This window comes from Desmodus rotundus, chromosome 7 (assembly GCF_022682495.2).
Source record: "Desmodus rotundus isolate HL8 chromosome 7, HLdesRot8A.1, whole genome shotgun sequence".
In the NCBI taxonomy this organism is placed as follows: domain Eukaryota; kingdom Metazoa; phylum Chordata; class Mammalia; order Chiroptera; family Phyllostomidae; genus Desmodus; species Desmodus rotundus.
Window position 1 is genome coordinate 127065682 of NC_071393.1, and position 19747 is coordinate 127085428.

Genomic DNA, 19747 nt, shown 5'->3' on the forward strand with positions numbered 1-19747 from the left:
CTTACATCTCAATTAAGAAGAGACACAACTAATCTTAACACAGGGAACTGAGTGCTATAACCGAAGACAAAGAAACTGTTATGGGAACACGGGAAGATGGAAAAATCATTCTAATGAGGGCAAGGGGGGAGACCTGTAAGGTTTTACGGAGGTACTGGAATTGGAGTCGGGTCTTCCCAAGCAGAGATAGGAGTAAAGGCTTCTGGACAGACATAGCAGCGAGAGAAAGGCCTAGAAGCTTCCTGGCGAGGCCAGGCCACAATATTTAGTATCCGAGGGCAGCCAAGGATGCTCAAGGGAAAGAGGACCCAGTGAGAGGGCAGGCTGGGCAGGCACCCGTGGTGAAGAGCCCTGGACACCAGCCTGCAGATTCGCTTGTACCCTGTGACCACCGAGACCCGTCAGAAGTCACTGGGCGGTGGGGACTCCAGATGAGCTGTGCCAGAGGAAGCTGATCCTGGCCATTCTGTTACCATTGCACACTGCTAATGAGATCTGTCTGTACCTTCATTTTTCTCTTATTCATTCCATGCTGCCATTATTTGGGAATCCCTCAAATTCATTTTTTTTCCAAATCAATTTCCTGGCCCTTCCAATGGAAGCAATTGAGTTTCCTACAAGCCCTGCCAGGGCTTAAATTCGAATGACTGATTCAGCCTAGGGCTTGGCATTTAGATGTATGTGGTTTTTCTGTTCTAACAAAAGAGTTAAATGACATCTCTGGTAGACTGGTGGGTGTTTTGTTTTGTTTTTTTTTAACATGGAAAATATTTCTGGGCGGTGAAAACAATACACAAATGTCGCGACTGTTGGAAGGGCCTGCCTGCTCCAGCACTCCCAGACAGGCAAGTGTCGAACCAGGCATCCAAAAGAGTTCATTGAAACTTTTCTGATTTCCAGCTTCAGAGCCCAAGGTTAATGAGCCCAAGGTTTCCAGGCCTCTCAAATGTAATAATAGCAGAACGTGATGTAAACCCTCATACCAATGGTATTGGGTTCCTCTGCCTGGGGGGGCGGGGGTTAGGGGGACAGGCACAGTTGGCTTCCTGCAGCTGTCACAGAGAGAAGCTGCCCACCATGGGGATACACAGGGCCCTCGCCAGGCATGCTAGGGCACAGGGGAGGGGTCTGCAAGCCCGTACTCTCACAGGCCCCCAACATGGTCTAGGGTCTCAAAAAGCACAGGGATGAGCGTGGGAACAAGCAGGTGAGATCTCTGAGAACGGAGCTGCCCTTTGGTATGAGCCACCGTTTAAAAAAAGTTCACAAACTTCACTTCCCATCTCTGGGTGGCTTGGACTACAAATGGGCATAAATGGGAAGCTTCAACATTAGTTTCATTTTGGATCACCTTATTTAGAAAGGCAAATCATATCTCCCCACCCCCGGGGTGTCAAACAGTCTAGGGTTCAAGTCCCTGACTTATAACACAACATGCCTTCTATCCCTCCACATTACCCAGGCGTTTGGGAAGCTCCAGACACCCCTCCCCATGTTCTCTTAATGTCCAGTCAAGTAATCACTGTGAAGAAAAGCATGTAGCAGCAGCTGTAGGTAGTTCCCCACGCACATAAAAAACAGTCTCGTACGCTGCAAAAGACTCGCAGGTCTCATGTGCCACTTTCTGTACAAGTCCACCTACGGTCAGAAAACTAACCCTCCTCAAATGAACAGATTAGCTTGAATTACCATGCCATTTTGCATCTTCTTCACTGACGCATGAATAACAAAACTATAAGGTAAATACAGGCTTAAACTGAAGAACGGGCATATAAAAATATTTTGACATTAAAAACTCAGTATAAATGGAACTACAACATACTCGAAAGCTCCCGCAATCAAAACGTGCATGCTGAAATCTATTAACCTAATACCTAGGCTGCTATTCAAAAGCAGAGGGCTGGCATGCAAATAAATACCCATTTGTACACTTCTAAATTACTGTACAATTTGATGGCAAAGTCACACACTTACAAAGTCTATCATCTTTACTTGGTTGCCCTCTAACCAACACTCAAGTCTTATCAGGCTACAGCGTGGCAGCATAATGTAAACACAGAGACCAGCAAATGGTACCGAAAAGTAGCAGCAAATGTCAAAGACAAACCAGGGTCATCCCAGGGAAGAGAGATATTTACATAAGCATTCAGAAAAGACAATGGAGCCCCAATTTCCCTTTAACTGCGCACCCAATCAACCTCTCTGCTCCTCACCTGATCGTTTTTATATAAAAGCAATTTCTACAATGATACATTCAAAGACCTTAGTTGCCATAAAGTCAGCAGCAGTCAAAGATTCTGTTGCACATTAGATTTGCTTTAAGCCTCGGCTATTTTCAACCAAAGCTTTTATTCCTTACCCACCCCTACTCCCCCCTCCAAAAAAATCAGCTTCACTGGCAATATCCTTCCTAAATATGTCATCTGCCAAGGCCATTTTCTTACCTCTGTAACTCACTCACATTTGTCTCATTGGATGATATTTACCCAAGCAAGGACAATTGTTTGGCTGGAATCTTGCAACTTTCAACTTTGTCCAGATTTTGCTGTCGTTGTGACGGGTGGGCAATGCCAACCCCCACCCCAATTCATTGCTCAGCTGAATCAGAGCTATATTTTAAGTTCTTTTACACTTACTTAATACAGTGTGTGCTGCCTGTCCACTGATGCGATATCAGAAACCTGCAAGCTACTATTTCTGCAACTGTGTCACTGTAGATAGTCTGAAACATGTACGTAGCTGTTGCCATGGAAACAAACACAGCTAGGGTAGAGTGCCACGCTGTGTTAATTCCTTCACCCATGAACCCCAGGGGAATGCTAACATTCATCTTCTTTCTCCTTTAGTCTCACACTGCTTTAATATTTTTTTAGCATTATCAAATGATGTACTAAATACTTAGGGTACACCTGAAAATACGGATGGCTGAAATTGAGCTGTGTGCCAACCTAGCCTGCTGGGTATCTGCTTAAGGTGGTGCCGCTCTGCAATAGATCCTCTCACCAACTTCTCCTGGGAGTAATGGAGAACTTTGTTTCTTTTAAAACGGTGTGGGGAGAACACACACACAAAAGTGAGCGTTTTGTCTCACCTAAGAACAGTTATCGCAGAATAAAGACGCTATCAGCATTGTGCCTTATCAGTTCTATGAAAGGCAGAGGGAGGTTTTGTGAACTTTCTCAAGCGGATCCAGGAGGGGAGTTGTTTTCCCTTCCAACTAGAGCTGCGTTAGTAGGCTGTAAACCCAATAGTTTTAATTAGGCAAAAGCATCAACCCTCAACAAGGGCTTCATCTGTCCCGCCTTGGTCTCTGTTTCTGACCCTAGAGAAGGCCTTAGAGTGAGTAACGAGATGGAAATCTGCCCTCATGCAGCAAGAAATGTGATTGTCCTGGAATCTGGATGTTCTCTTATTTGCTGCAAGTTCAAATCTTTGATCTTATCAAATGTTTGGACCGACAGAGAAGAGTCACGTTCTTTCAATACACCTAAGAGCCAAAATGTGTAGATTTCGGTGCACTGGGACCTCGTGCTATTATTCAAACTGGCATGCCACTTTAAATAATTGGGTTATGCACCACGGCAGACAAAAGTCAGCTGTTCAAAATCCGAATTACACCCTATCCCTTGGGCTAGCTAACAATATTCAATGTAGATGAAAATGACCACACTTTAGATTTGCATGCTGGTGTGCTTCATTTGAATATAATTTTCACACTAAACAATCAATTGTAGGCTTTAACAGTGCAGATCTATGATTCTAAACGCATTTTTTTTAAAGAAACCACTACTGTATTTGTGGGAATTATGGCAAAATTATCCTACCAAAGCTAAGCAAAATTTTCCTATTATTTTCTAAATTGAATCATTCTTGGCTATACACTATGATAATAATAATCAACCCATCCCTAAGAGAAAGCAAAACAGAAAATAGATACACAAACCGTACTGGTGAGAAAGATAAATTACTTCTTAAAAGCAATCTCAAGATGATGTTAGGTCCAGTACCGAGCCTCGTCTTTGAGCATTAGCAGAGCAGGTAGAACTCCTTAACTAATTGTGGCTAATCGTGACCAGCTCTTACCAACTTAAGGAGCAGAGCCACAGTAATGAAAGCAACTGTTCCTGACACGTGTTACATTTCTGTATCTCCACTTCCCGAGTGTCACCAGGCATGTTCACATAGGTCGCTCCTTGGGACCGTCCCGAGGTAACGCTATGAATTAGCGTGGCGAGCATCGAGGGCCTCACCTCACAGTACAGAGCGCTGCGGCGCTGAGGGTCAGAGACTGGCCCAAGGTCACACACTAAGAGGCAGAACCCTGTCTCTGCAGCCTGGTCTAATGCTCTCTCCCTGTGCCGCACTGTCTCTAGCGGCTCACACGTGCAGCTGGCTGTAAAGGACTTAAAGTAGCTCTAAAAACTAACTTACAAAAGGTCAGATATGAAGTATCAGAGTACTGTATTTTGCTGTGTATGATGTGCACCTTTTTGCCCAAACTTTTTAGGGAAAACTAAGGATGTGCATTATACGTGGGTAGTACTAATTCCATATCTATATAAATGTTTTTAATTCTTTTATATATGCTTATGCGTTAAAAGTATAACTCTAGAAAGCAATAATGATATCCATATGCAAAATAATACCCTGGAATATGATGATCAGTTTTGTTTCTAAATACAAATAAATAATTGAATTAAAAAATTAAAATGGGAGATTTTTTTTTCCTGAAAGTTTGGGCCCAAAACATGGGTGCATGTCATACATGGGGGTGCATTATACAGAAATTACTGCAGGTATTAATTATGGCTGCTGGTTAAACTAATGCTCCTCTCTGACCTCGCCCACCCACCCTCTCCTCCCACGAGTGGATAGAGAGGACCCAGCCTACAGGCTGAGTTCAGCACTGGCTCCAAAGCAGATGACTTCAGCCTGCTCACAAAGTCCTGAGCCCCCTTCCTTCCCACATATCCCAGCCCTGAGTGCCCCTCCTCAAGGAGGGCCTTGCAGGGCCCAGATGGCTGGAGGTCCCTTGGGCTTTGGGGGTAAAAGGGGAGGATTGGGAGCAGGCAGCAGCAGCAGGAAAGTAGTTATCGTCCTGTGACAGCTAATTTGGGGTGCAGATGTACATACGTGTATGTGTCTATGTAAAATGCGTGGGTGTGCCTGTGTGTGTGGCCCTGGCAATGCTTCTCTGGGGAGCTCTGGGTAATGCCCTTCCCTAAGGAAACAAGGCATTCTGGACTTGCCACCACCAGATCCTCAGATTCCATCGTGATTTGGGTCGTTCACGACCTCTTCCCCACATCACCCTTGATATCAGGAGTTAAATGGACTTGGTTGTGCTACACTTTGGTGAAAGGGGACTTTTCAGAAGTAAATTCTTCTAGCTGACCAAATTTATTCCGGGTGTCCCTGAAGCCGCAGCAGAACATCCCTGGGGCGCAGTGTCTGTCCTGGGGAGACTCCCCAGAGGGACAGGGGAGCTGGGTGCCCTCACACATACACGCTCCAGCTCCAGGCAGTGATTAGGTCCCTTCTGATGAAAAGCTTTCCAGAATGGCCTGTACACGGAAACAATGAGTTGGGCAAAGCACGCAGCACGTGACGTGGCCCATTATGGGTTTCAGGACGTGGCGGGCGTGGTGCACATGGTGATACAGAGGAGTTCTCAGAAGCCACAGCAGCACGGGCGGGGAGGCCGCCGCCCAGGAACAGCCCCACACAGCAGTCATTTCCTACGCTTTGTATTTACATTTTAATTTTCTCTGGCTGCCCCTTGGCCCTCCCTGGCTGTCAGGGCATCAGCTGGCCTTCCCACCGGGCACAGTGGCCTGGCTCTCGCTGTTTCCTCCCTACCTGGATTCACATCTACTATGCCAGGGGCTGGGAAACCAAATAAGAGAGTTGACTAGAATTTTGTCTGAAATAAGATGAATACAAGCTTCAGAAAGTGTCCCTCGGCACAACAGTGTCAGCTATCAGCTGCCACTGACTCCAGGTCAATTAGCCCAAGCCAGCCACCTAATGAGCAATTTGCCTACAATTTAAAACCTTTTTTGAGTGTTTTTACATGGGAATGTCCTTTCTTCCTTTTTTTTTTTTTGACATCTCTTTGGCATTGTAAAGTTTATAAATCAGGTTTTCTTAGGGCACGCCAGCTTTTAAAAAATTTTCTTTTAATTTTTATTTATTTTTTAGAGAGGGGAGGGAGGGAGGAAGAGAGGAGAGAAATATCGATGTGAGAGAGGAATGATCCTACGGTCGGCTGCCTCTCGTAGGCGCCCAGCCTGGGACTGAACCTGCAACCCAGGCGTGTGCCCTGACCAGGAATCACACGGGCGACATTTCACTTTGTGGGACGACACCCAACCAACTGAGCCACACGGGTCAGGGCCCAGCTTGCTTTTAAATTTTAGTTTGTTTCATTTTTTTTAATTCAGTAATTTTTGTGATACAGGCGATGAATGCAAAAACACTCAACATAGAATTGAATTTTCTGGTGAACTGGTTATTAGGCTAATCAATACAAGCATAGGCTAATCAATACAAGCATTGGTTTTAAGGGAAGGTTTACTTCTGATTTTCATTTTTCAGGATGTAAACTCTGTCTAAGGCAATCTGGGGTTCCATCAGATGGGAACGTACAACCTGACTCTCAGTCACCTGGACCGCTTTTCTTCTTACTGCCAAGGACTCTGCCCTGCTCAGTTCCCACCTCTGCTGAAGGGAGGGTATTTGTGTGGCTTGGTTTCGTTTCTTTCCACCGTGAATTTAACTTATGGGCACTGCTGAGCAAAGCTCAGCTTGTTGAGTCTTACTGAAAACCGTCCTTACCTCCCATGTACTCCAGGAGCCTCAGCTGTGTGTGTGTCGACTGTCTGCATGTTGGGACACAGAGCACGCAAGGCACCATGGTCTTTTGCACCAAGCAATGCACAGCCTGAGGTAGTCTGAGAATGAATGACCTTACAGCCCGATGCTTAATGCGAAGGTGGGGAAAGCTCAGGGTCAAGGTGTCTCCAGCATGAGTGGAACTCAAGGCACCAGCCCCAGTCAAAAGGAGGCCAGGTGCCTTGGAGCGCTGTCCCAAGTGCCCTTTGAGAGAGACAGCAAACACCAGACCTGCCATTAAGGACAGAAGCCAAGTTGACCTGTGAGACTAGGGACAAGCTAGTGGGTGGGCTCCTAATCAGGCAGAATCGGCTGGAGAGAGGGACAGGGAGGAACTGAAGATGGTCCCTGTGCACACTTTGTCCCCAATTGTCCATCCAAGGCTCTGTCACGACATTGCCCTTCTGGGTGGAGCCCCGGAGTCCTTCACCACTCTGCAGAAAGCAAGCGTTCCAATGAGCAGGGGACCCTGGCCTCAAGCCGCAAGAGTGCCCACCAGCCAGGGAGGGTGGTCTTCTTCCTGGGGTGGCCACTCTGCCGTTGGTTGGATGGGTGTGAGGGGCTCCCCGCCCAGCTGCTGGAGAAGAGAAATGAATCAGGAAGGCCTCACTCTCCTGGCACTTACCTGGATGCTCAGTCAGCATTTGGGAAGAAAATTCTCCTGGGAATGGAAACTTTTCCCTCTGCAATTATCACTGTGAGGTTCGCTTTAAATATCTCCAGTTGGGAACAGAGCAGGTGGCTGTCCTCAGAGGGTATGAACTTCCTCGGTCTCTCCATGGAAGATGAACAGGGAGCTCAATGCACATACCCTCACAGGGCTTGTGACCGCTCCAGGACTGGACACGAACACCCGGCATGGGGGGAGTCATAAAAACATGGTTTTTTTCTTTTTATCTGAGGATGCAGTGAATTGCATCAGTGTGTTTTACCCTAATCTTCCCTACTTAATAAAAGTGGAAGTTTTTAATACAGTAAGTCACTAGTAATATACGTAATCAGAATATAAATCACTTCTATCAGAACAATTTGGGGCCTGTTTTTGAAAAGACCAAGTAACACTGACTTACGTAAAACTAAGGTTTTTGTTTTTTTAATATGTTTGTTGATTTTGGAGAGAGGGGAGGGGGAAGAGAGAGACAGAGAGAGCGGGGGAGAGAGAGGGAAACATCAATGTAAGAGAGGAACATCAACTGGTTGCCAATCGGGGATCGAACCTGCAACCGAGGTAAGTGCCCTGACCAGGAATCAAACCCCCAACCTTTTGGTATACAAGACGATGCTCCAATCCACTGAGCCACACCTACTGGGGCAAAATATGTTGTTTGTTTACTTCTCACACAACAGCCCAAGCTGGTAGTCTGGCCTGAGGTCAGGGACTCTGGATCCTTCTCTCCTGTTGCTCAGCCATCTCCCAGCATCTTTCCCACATCTGTTGGTTTTCAGTAGCGCACTCTCACCCTGGTCCTGTCCTAACCAGGAGCACAGAAGTAAGGGAATGGGAAGGGCTCCTTCTAATACACACATCATCCCGTCCCTCCTGTGTTCCTCCATCAGCCATAGTCGCTGAGCGACTGGGGCAGAAGGTGTCCAGTGAAAGCTTCAGGTTCTATTACTGAGAGGAAGCCACAGAGAACGAATTCTGGTGGACAACTCGCCGTGTTCTAAAGCTGCTGAGTACATGTATGGGTGCAGAGATATTTAGTAAGAGTTTACACGCATGCATGGGGGTGAAGAACACCAAGTCCAAGATGGTGGCTACACAGGGCACAAGGAAGAGGGGAGCCCTGGGCCTGGGGAGGGGTGCATGGGGGCCCGCAACTGCATCTTCTGTGTTTTGTTTTTTTAAAAATATGTATGTGAAGAAAATACAGGAAAATGCTAAGATCTGTCAAAGTTGGGTAATGGGCACAATGGTGTTTTAGCTTTTTTCATATTAGAATAAATCATCATACAACTCACAAAATTTAGCATTATCTCAGAACCCAAATGCAACTCAACTCACAAACTGTATTTCACCAATTCTAAAATGCACACTTTTCTGCATTTGAACCCTCTGAAATGAGTACAACTAATTATAACATTAGGCAGCATTTTTCTTAGTGAGACACAAAATAATGTTACCTTTTACAATTAATGCAAACTTAGATTTGGAGAAGTACAATGTATAAATCAGGCGGATTGTGGTGCATTTGGGTACGTTTGTGAGTAGGGGTGGGGGGTGGGGGGCGGATGCCTCCACAGTGGGCAACCTGGACCTGGGCTCCCTCTGTCAGGCGACTTTCGGGGCAACATTCTTTTTCACTGACAGTCTCTAATTGAGGTCGTTAAAACACCCACCCACCCACATGGTGGGACCACTTTTCTCTGCAACTGAGGAAAACCTAACAGATAAAAGCCCTTCTTTATTAGTTCTAAAGTGCTTGCAAACTCTCACTTGGTGGGAGGCAAAGGCATAAATGGCACGCACAAAGGAACTCAACCCCAGGGAGAAGACAACAGAGTCAGATAATGCTGGACGAGTTTTGAGCAGGCGGAGAGGACACAGCAGACACAGATGTCCGAGGACCACAAAGGCCTCCCCAGCCCCCCACAGGGAAGCCATGCTCCTGGCCAGCAGAGGTGACAGAAGAGATGCCCTGGTCCCTCCTCCTCTGATGTGTGGTGGGTGCTGCGGTGGCACCATCTCACAGAAAATTAACTGAGAATACACTGGTAACATTGTTTCCTCAATATTATCAAGATGCAAGGGAACCAAACTGGGGGGGAAAATCCCTACAGCTAGTTTATAGGAATGCAGAAAAATAAATCACCACAATTTTTTAAAAAATTATGAAAGTTTTCTTCATTTCTCACATTCAGTGACTATATAGTTGGCATTTTCAAAATTAAAACCTGATGTGGATTTGGAATTCAATGAAGCACATTGGAAGACATCGGAGTGAAAAAATAAAAGTTCTAGCCATCTGCTACTGGTGCATGAATTTGAATATTTGAAAGGTAATCTAGAAATGAGAATGTTTCCAACTCTCCTTACCAACAACAGCAGTTCATAGCAACCACACGTTTTATAGATCAAGCTGCTCCACCATCCGAGAGATACTAGTGGGCCAGACGGAGTCTGGGGCCTGGGTTCTGCCACAGCCCGGCTCCTTATGAGTGCCTGGTTTTCACTGGGTCACGCCCACTCTGAGGCTCTGCTTGGTCACTAATGAGGGCACAATAGCGATTCTTGCTCCCCTGGGCATATTAACACATAAAGGAGTTTCTAAATTTTTCAAGTTTGGGTAACACTTGGACAAAAACCAGAAGACCACTCACAATGGCTGCTTCCTACACGAGATGCCATGAAATAAGCTCTAGGATCAAGCCCATGGGCTTTTCTCCTCATTTCTTTCTATTTATTTACATACCAGAAGGAAAATGACCCCGGGCCAGACCAACGGCAGGGACTCCCCCTCACTCTCACGCTTGTTTGCATCCCTCGCTAGGATGGCGGGAGCCCCTGTGCCCCCGCTGGAAGGGCTTCCTGACAGTGCCTGGCCAGCCTTGCTCGTCCTGTCCCTGGGCTAGATCTCTATCTGGGTCACTCAGTAAGGGAATATACAAACCAAGCGGTCACGGGCATTGCTAATCCACTCATGTGCATTCAGGGGATACCAGCCCACAGAAGCCTGAAATCCGTGGCCTTAGGCTAGCTCGCTTCCCCAAGCAAGCGTCGAGGATGCAACCCACATGGCACAGGATGCCCACGACGCCAGGAGGCGGTCCAAACAATGAGAGTTTTCGGGCCTGTGCATCTGGAAACAAGAAGTGGATGGCCGGGCTTGTGACAGAAGTGAGCAATCTTCTACCAACTTGTTCACAGGCTGGGAGAACAAACTGATAGGTTTCTTCCGGGTCTGTCCCAGAATAATTCACAAGGGACTAACGCTTTAATCTGCCCCAGTTGATGAAGGCTGGGGCTCTCCTCAGGGCCGCTAGAGAGGGCCAGGGCATGAAAAGGGGCCACATCTCTACATGACGAGATGCTGGGGTGCCTCTGCACCGCTCCCTAATGCCCCAACCCTAACCTTAATCAACATCCCAGGGCTGGGGGCCAACTCTGAGGAGGGCTTCACACTGCTTTGGAGCAACCTTCGTCTCAGTATAAACCTTCTGTAAGAGGACACGTTACACCATTACTAGACCAAACTCCCTCTGGAGGGAACCATGACATCCAGGACCAGTTGTGACCACTTCCCCAAACCCAAAGAGCTCTTCAGGGACCTGGCACTCAAAGAGCTTGGATCTAGCCCCCATTCATGGCAGGGGCCCCTGAAACAGACAGGAACTTGTCCTGAAGCTCTTTCTCCCTGAACAGGCCTGTGTGCACCCTGACGGAAGTTCTCCACCTGTGCAGTGAAACAGAAAACCAGGTGGAACGGCAACGGGCAGGAAAAGATGTGCGACCCCTGACGTAGCCCCTACATGGTTTCCGCCTGGCTAAGTTGTCATGGTTGAATCTTATCTCTGATGCAGGCGTGACCAAGGGCATTTTGGTGGTGACTGTTAGTGTTGTGTTGCTTGCTTGCCCACTTGCTTTATTCAGTAAAGTTGCCTGAAATCATGCAGCTAATGAAAACACAACCCCTGAAGCCGCCTGCCTTATATTGCAAGGACAGCGCTGATGAAGCGGTCGGTCAGTGAGCCCAGAAGGTCACCTAATGGCACAATGGCAGAGATCTGAAAACACCCGACCCCAGCAAGCGCTGGGCTGATCTGGAATTCCAAGGTGGTAAGGTAAGACGCAGGGCAATCACCCCTATCGAGTTGCCCCACCAGTGGAAAATGGCAGTGACAAATGAAGACTGCTTTCCGCTAGAGTCCTTAGCAAGCCAGGAAACACTGGAGAAATCTGAGAATTCAACCGCATCCAGAAACCCACGTTCAATAAAAACGCCCTGGTCAAGCTAGCGCTTTGCTGAAAAGGTCTTTCTCTTGGACGGCGAGCCGCACATCAGATTGCCTTAACTTATTGGAAGGAGAAACCTAAAACATATCCTGAAGGATTTCAACCCTAACGTTATTTTAGGTCAGACTGCTGACATACACAAATGCTGGGAAGTGTGACTAATTCAGAAACAGGCAAGAAAGGTCGATGCTTAATTTGTTTCTTAACCCATAATAATCTGGGAGTAACATTAATAGGCATTTGCCACTATCTGTGGCCAATGCTGCAATCATTAAACGAACAAAGTAGGGAAAGCTTTCAAAGCTTTCACACCATTTTTTTTTTAAAGGTGGGCTACTATGTAGAGACTCCAGCCTGGAAACCACACGTGGAAGATCAGCTCTCACACGCACTCATATCATGCAGCCTACAATAACCTGCCTGTGAAGCAGAAATGATCGTAACCCCATTTTATCAATAAGGAGCCTGAGATCCAGGCACGTGAAGTGATTTGCTCAGAAGTTATTAACAGTTGAACCAAAATTACATCGCCAAGATTCTAGACTGTGTGCTTTGTTTCCAGAGGGCAGGCCAGGTAGGCAGTGCCTGATGCTAGAATGGACCAGTCCATTGACTGTAATACTGATGCTTTCCATGAGAAGCAACATGCCCACGCATTCTCAAAGGCAACCACTCTTCCTGCATCTGGAACCTCTGGGCCCATTAAGGGACCTGGCCAAGGACAATGGGGGGAAGAAGATGATGATGGAACTTGGTATAGAGCTTAGTCGCCACGGCCCTCACTCTGCTCAAAGCACACTGTTCCCTGCTGTTCCCCCCGTGGCATAGACTTCGTACCTTTGTAGCACTCTGCCAAGAAGAAAGAACATCTCTGAGCACATCGAAGAGACGCCCTGGCGGACATGGCGTGGGCAGACTCCCAGGCTCCTGAGGCCCAAAGCCGCAGACATCTCTAGATCAGTGCTTCTCGAACTTGGTGGTGCCCTGGGACCCCTTGCAGGCCCTGTGGGACGCACGTTCTGCCTCGGGGCTGGGTGGGGCTGAGGTTCCCCATTTCTGAAAGTGCTCAGGGGCTGCCCACTCTGCTGGCCTGTGGGTCACACACTGGGTGGCAGGATCTAGGACACCACACATTCTGTGACCTTGTGACTTCAGGCTTTTCCTCTGCTCCGAATGACAGGCTTTGCACAAGATGAAAAAAAATTGCTGTCAACTGACCCTTTTCAAGTACAGGTGACACACAGACAACATGTTTGAATTGTGCAGGTCCACTTATGTACAGATTTTTTTTTCAATAAATGCAGTAAAGGCATTTTCTCTTCCTTATGATTTTCATAAATAAGTTTCCTTTTCTCTAACTTACTTTATATAAGACTACAGTAGATAATACACATAACATACAAAATCTGTGTTAGCCAACTGTTTATGTTTATCAGAAAGGCTTCCAGGCAATAGTAGGCTATTAGTAGTTAAGCTTGAGGGGAGTGAAAAGTTTAAACTTGGATTTTCGAATTCAAGGTAGGACGGCACCCCTAACCCATGCATTGTTCAAGGGTCATATCATGTCCCTCAAAACCTTCCCACTAGCTTTTACATCGTCTGACATCCGCTTCCACCAGCACACCAACTGCACGACCCTGAGCTCGTAGCCCAGGCACCTCCCTCCCTCCCTCTGTTGCACCCGTGCTGGCCTCTTGCCATTCCTGGCCTGGGCCAGCCCCCTGTTAGGACCTCATGCTTGCTGTCCCCTCTACCTGCTGAATTCCTCCTCTAGGTATCCACCTGCCATGCATGAACCCTCACCTCCTTCCATGGGGGAACCTACCCTGGACATCTGGTTTAAAGTCACAGCCCCCACCCCTGCACCTCCCATAGGCCCTTCCCTGCTTCATCCTTCTCCACAGCATTTGTTACTATTTGCAAATTATACACATTATTTATTTTGATCATTGTCCATCTCCCCACTAGCATATCAGTCCAAAGAGGTTAGGGTTTTTATCGGTTTTGCTCACTGCCGCATGGATTCCAGTGTGTGGTACATAATAGGTCTTTAAATATTTGTGGAATGGAGAAAGACTTTAATTTTTAATGAAATTTTAAAGTGCCAACAATCACCCTCAAGATTTCACTGATCATTTGCTTATATCTGATACAATCGGGAAAAAAACACCCTAGTTCTTTGCGATTTCAAAAGGATCAGTTGTTATAGATTGTAGGAGCTATTTGTATCCTGCCACGAAAGTTCGGGCTTCCTGGGGAAAGGCATTCCCCATGGGCTCCAGCTCCCGTTCGCCAGGCAGCCTGGATTCCTCCTCCTCCCCCCTCCTGGGGCCCACACTGACAAGAGCGGAACTAATTTGGCAGGCAGACCTCCTCATAAGAGGGGCCTCCCACTCTGGCACACAAATGGGAATGATTTGAGAAAAGCTAGAAAGCAGAGTGGAGAATTCCTTGTTTTGCTCGTGAGGACCCTGAGGCTCCCAGAAGTGACTTGCACAGGGTCTCACTGCCATTGGGTGGTAGGGCTGGGTCTTGAACCCATGCCTCCTCAATCCCAATACTCTTTGTACTCTGCTTCTCTTTATAAACAGAATCCAGGACCTGGTTTGAGAATGGCTTCAGCTCCAAGACCCAGGACAGGGGCCCTGAATAAGTCTCATGATATCCATGGAGCCCAAGAAAGTCAGCGTTCCTGGGAGCTAGTCCTGCATATGCACCGCAGGCAGCCACGGCTAAGCAGGGCGCGGGGCTGTGTGTCCAGAGCAAGTCCAGGACCCACGCTGCCCTCTGACTGGCTGAGCATCTCTCCGGGGCACACCTCCAATTATTCAGGAGACCTGGTTGGGGTGGGGGGATAGCTTCAAATAAACTCCCAGAAAACCCGTGATCATAGTTACCATCGCATTCAGAATGAAAGGGTATTATTGGAGACCAGTGATTGCAACTTTGAAGTCACAGATTTGAGTGAATTACCAAGTTCAACACCATGCCTCTTCCCAAAGGCTACTTCTGCTCCCATTCCATCCCCCTGTGCACACCTGGCCAGAGAGGGCGTGTAGGCAATCATGGGGGGCCGAGGGTTCCTCAACTCACAGTCCAATCACCCCAGGGGAGCGGCGTTTTCCGAAGATCTGCTTGGTTCATATAGCACGTCGTAACCCACATCTCTCAGGGTCCAGTTAGACCTGAACCCTAGAGGTCATCCCCTAAGGGCACTTCATCCAAACCGACCCAGGCTTAACGAGGTTTTGCCGTCCTGGCACAAATGGTGCAGACTCTCTAGAAGACCACGCTGTTTTCTCAGAATGGCGCACGCATCCTCAGGCATTTGTCAGCAACGCAGAACAAAGACCTGCACCTTGTCCCTCCAGAGCAGGGCAGGACGCCCTATGGAGGGTGGGGGACAGGGGGCAAGGGGCAGAGGGCAGGGGGGCAGCATGACAGCTGCTGGGGAACTTCAGAGGAGGAAAGACTTTTCCTCTGCCCCCTTCAGTTCTGTACCTGGGGCCTGTGAACGGAGCTGATGGAAGACAGTTTAGCAGGACAAAACACATACAAAATTTGTTTGATATTAATATTTTTACTTGGCACAGGGGGCTCCAGAGAAAGAAGCGAACCCCCACCAAAAGCAGTTAGACCAGGCGGTTTTATATACCATTTTAACAAAGAGTGACAAGTTGTGGGGATTTGACAAGAGAAAGGAAAAGAGGTTTGTTGGCAAGTGACTAGAAAATATGTAGGGCACACCAGTGGAAGATAAGGGCTATTCTAGTAAGGTTGTACAGACTCTTTTCGGCTTCAACTCCCTGTCTCCAGGGACAAGAATGGTCTCTTCCTGGTCAAGGAAGGCACCTTTCTCATAGGAAATTCACGCTCTGCTGTTAGGTAGAGAGCAGGAGAGAGAGAGCCCGTTCCTACACCTGCTGTTTCTCAGGTGCCTTCACCTCCAAATCATCAGTAGCCCAAAGCCGCGTGCCTGGCGCTGGTATGCTCTGCTCCCTTCAGGACTGCAGCCGGGGCTGTCGGGTGGCACGCGGGGCAGCCTTGCATGTGTAGAGTAATAGGAATGAAATGTAAGAAGGAAACCAGGCCGCCACAGCTTCCCCAAACCCTGCTTCCCAAGTGCGGCTTCCACGGTGTTCAATGCCGTTTCCAACACAACTATTTTTGAGGGTTTTTTTTTTTTTAACGCTAAACCCCGCCCACTGTTAACACCAAATGTAGCAGTCCCTTTTTCTTTCTTTCTCTCCACACACACACAGATGCACACTCCCCCTCTCCTGCATTCAGGGAAAAGTTGATGGCATTTCCAGATGAACTGGGAGGAAGGGGGCATTGCTCTGGCTTCGTCTCTTTCTTCTGGATGCAAGCTGCTGGTGTGGAAGGGCCGCTGGAGCACCAGGGGATGATGCTGATGATGGAAGACAAGATAATAACGAGACAAACCAGAACAAAGGAGAAGATGCTAGAAAACGAGGAAAGCAGTGAGTGAAGGAAGAGGAGGGTGGAGAACTGGGGGGGCGGGGGGGAGGCTGCCCTAACGGCAGAGTCACTAAGCTCTCCAGTCACCCAGGGCTGGGGTAACAGAGCATCGTTCTGCTCTTCCCCAAGCTTTGCTGCTGCAGATCTCAAAGGGAGTGGGCTGTTGTAAATGAACTTGCCCTTGGCCTCAGCATCAATCACACTTGAGACCTTAGCATCTGCGATTATAAGTGCATGGCTGTCCTCACCTCCCCGCTGGGGGTCCCCCGTGGAAATCACATGCCAAGACAACAGTCATGGTGCCTCAGTTAAGTACAATCCAACTGCCGAGGAGTGTTCCTAATCGCACAATCTTAGAGCCACACTCTTAGGCCTCAGAAATGGACGTCACCTGCTAAAACCACACCGAGGCCCAGAGAGGCCGGTCTGGTCACGTGAGCACGAGCAGTGCTTACGCTATCGGGATGGCCCTGTCTCCACACTCTCCCTGCCTCTCGCACAACCAGATTTAATTTTAGTTCATCGCACATTCCGCTTGCGCTTTCGAGGAATTTTATAGTCCCCACTCCATCTGTGCATTTTGCCATTCTACTAGCTTCACTATAGTCAGCGCTTCCCGCGGATCTATCTGTGGTGCTCTCCTTAAAAGAAGAGAGGCCCGAGAGTTTAAACTGATCCTCATCTGCTTGTCACATCAACAGCACGGAGACGGGGAAACATTCACACCAAGCGCGCTTCCCGGGAGCCTGGAGGGCCACCGCTGGACTGACAACCCACTTTGGGCACGGGCAGAAAAAAATTCCTTCCAAGATTTCCCACCACGGAGAACGTGATCGCTGCCGTCGGCTATGCCGTACGCTGTCCTTTAGGACGGCTTTAGGTTTTACTTCACAGAAGTGCTCCGAATACAGTGGAGACCGTTTAGGAAGAAACCAGCCAGGCAGGATGTGCTCGTGCGCAACACTGGGGACCTACAGGGCATCATGCTGAGTGACATCAGCCAGCCAGGGGAAGGGAAGTGCCGTATGATATCACGCGTACGTGGACTCCAAAGAACACAAGAAGTGAACACACAGAATAGAAACAGACTCATAGACACAGAGAGCAAAGCGATGGAGGCCAGGGGGGAGTGATGCTGGGGGAAGAGGTAAAAAAAAAAAGGTGATGGGATTACGAAGTATGGATTGGTCCTTACAAAACAGGCTTGGGGAGGGAAGGCAAAGCACGGGGAATGTAGCCAACACGACTGAAATAGCTATCTGTGGTGCCCTGGGCACCTGAATTATCGGAGGGAACACTTAGTAACCTACGGGAATGTCTATCCGCTATGCTGTGCGCCTGAAACCAATACAGAAAACATTGAATGCAAACCACAATGGGAACAAAAAACATGTAACGCAAGTCCAAGGGTCAGTTCTAGACCACCCAGTCACAAATGCCAAGGGGCCCGGGCTGCAGCAGAAACCATTCCTGCAGCCCTGGGGACGCAGGAAGCCTTGAAATCAGGGGTGTCCAACCTTGCGGTGCCCCTGGGCCACACTGGAAGGAGAGGAAGAGTCGTCTTGGGCCACCCATTAAATGCATTGTGACGTGTAATCACAAACAAATCTCATCATGTTTTAAGTAAATTTGCGATGTTGTGTTGGCCGCGTGCGGCCCACAGGTCGCAGGTCGGACACCCCAGTTTAAAGGGTCGTAACTGTGGCAGTGTGGCTGCCTCTGGGACCCTGGGGCAGGTCGCTCCTGACCTCCACCACGGCCTGGGTCAGCAGCCACAGCACTTCAGACGGCCGCAGGGTTTTCAGAATGTCACCCAGTGTGAAAGAAAACCCCGGCATCGGCTGTCCAAATTAAGCATCCAGACTGTTCCGGGACAGTAGCCGCCCTCGCCCTCGTGCTGTGCATCACAGAGCAGCGGGAGTCAGCCCTGCTGGTGTGGCGCTTGCACGCACAGGGCGTTTCATCCGTGTGCAGGCACCACACGCACAGAGACGGCTCTGTGTGGAGACCATGCCTCGGGGACTTTAGAAAACGGGGGTCAGGCTGAAGTTTCCCTCTCTGTGTGTGCACTGTGTTGCTTTAATCATTCATATCCTGACCCAGGCCCGGTGGAGACAGAAGCTTCCACTCTTCTAAGGTGCAGAAGTAAATAAGCAAACAAAATGTCAAGGATGAGCACACGCTTAGTACTCTGCACACAATAACTTATGCTTCTGCTACGCCGTAAGTTCTCACCTCTGGGATTCAAGTGCCTCCGAGGACTCAGGAAAATACTACAGTGACACTCAGTGGCCCCCTAGTGTTTGCGAAGCTCTGTGTTAGGCACTGAGTGTCAGCCTTCCTGGGGCTTTGTAACACAGACACTCTGAAAATGAGATGCTCTGGCCAGTTGTCACTGGTCTGTCTCAGCCCTGAACGGCTCCCCTTGACCTGTCCACTGAGCTGGGCGGGCCTGCCCTCCTCCACACTCTCCCCAGCACTGACTTTATCACTTGACTTCCTGTTTGTGTTGCTTCTCTAGGTCACACTTGGTTGTCTTCTTGGCCACCACCAAGGCTTTCCGGAAACATGACTGCAGTTTGGGTTGTGCTCAGCCTGCTCACCAGAGGACTGGGTCCTGCAGCTGGCAAGCACCTGCACCATCTGGGGCAGTGTTCCCCACGCCCCTGCTGGGGCGTGACTGCAACAGCGTGAAAGGTTAAAGAAATGGAGGCCGTACCCCAAGCCTCCCAGAAGGTTACAATCTTGGTAGGAATACGAACGTAACCACATAAGACGGCACGTGCCAAAGGAATGATGTAGAGGAGCCTAGAAGAGAAAATACAGAGACTGGCCAGGGAAAGCACCAGAAGGAAGATTTTACACAGATGCCTGGCATGTCAGAGAGGAGAAAAGCATTCATTCATTTATGCACTCATTCATTCAATAATGTGATTTCACATTCACCATGTGTAATAAGGTAAAGGGTACGCTAGCTAATGCAGAGATAATACGCCAACAAGCTTGCAGGAGACGGTACACACGCCAACATCGACCGCGTTTAAGCGACTGTGATGGGAGCCAGGAGAGAAACTGTGGCGGTTGCTACTTTCTCTGGAAACTGCCTCCTTCTCCTTTCAATTCCCCTCCGTGCTACCAGAATCAGCAGGGATGAGCCTGGGCCTTACACAAAGGATGGCCCATGTACACTGGCCCCTGGGTGTGTTTATTTCTTCACTGCCGTCTGAGAATTAATTGTCAGCTCAAAAGCCTGGCGCCAAACTCAAATTTCTACACATCCAATTATTTAAAAAATAGCGCAAATAAGCATATTTTTAGCCATTTAGAGTCTGCCCACTTCACACACGACACCCAACATCTGCCAGCCATTGATAAGATCAGGCCGTGTGGTTTTAAGACCCTAAGTCACTCCTGCCC

The 19747-nt window shown here is 48.5% G+C and overlaps 1 protein-coding gene across 5 annotated transcripts in view; it reads right to left on the reverse strand.

Annotated features, from left to right (window-relative positions):
• The window catches only part of FOXN3 (forkhead box N3), a 348864-nt gene that overhangs the window by 265725 nt on the left and 63392 nt on the right, over positions 1-19747 (reverse strand). The window contains exon 1 of one of the 5 annotated variants that reach the window (XM_045201994.3): positions 2487-2506. The exons of the other annotated variants lie outside the window; for them this stretch is intronic. The gene's annotated coding sequence lies outside the window, so the exon portion shown is untranslated. Of the gene's footprint in view, positions 1-2486; positions 2507-19747 lie in introns of those variants that run through there. 5 annotated transcript variants of the gene reach the window in all.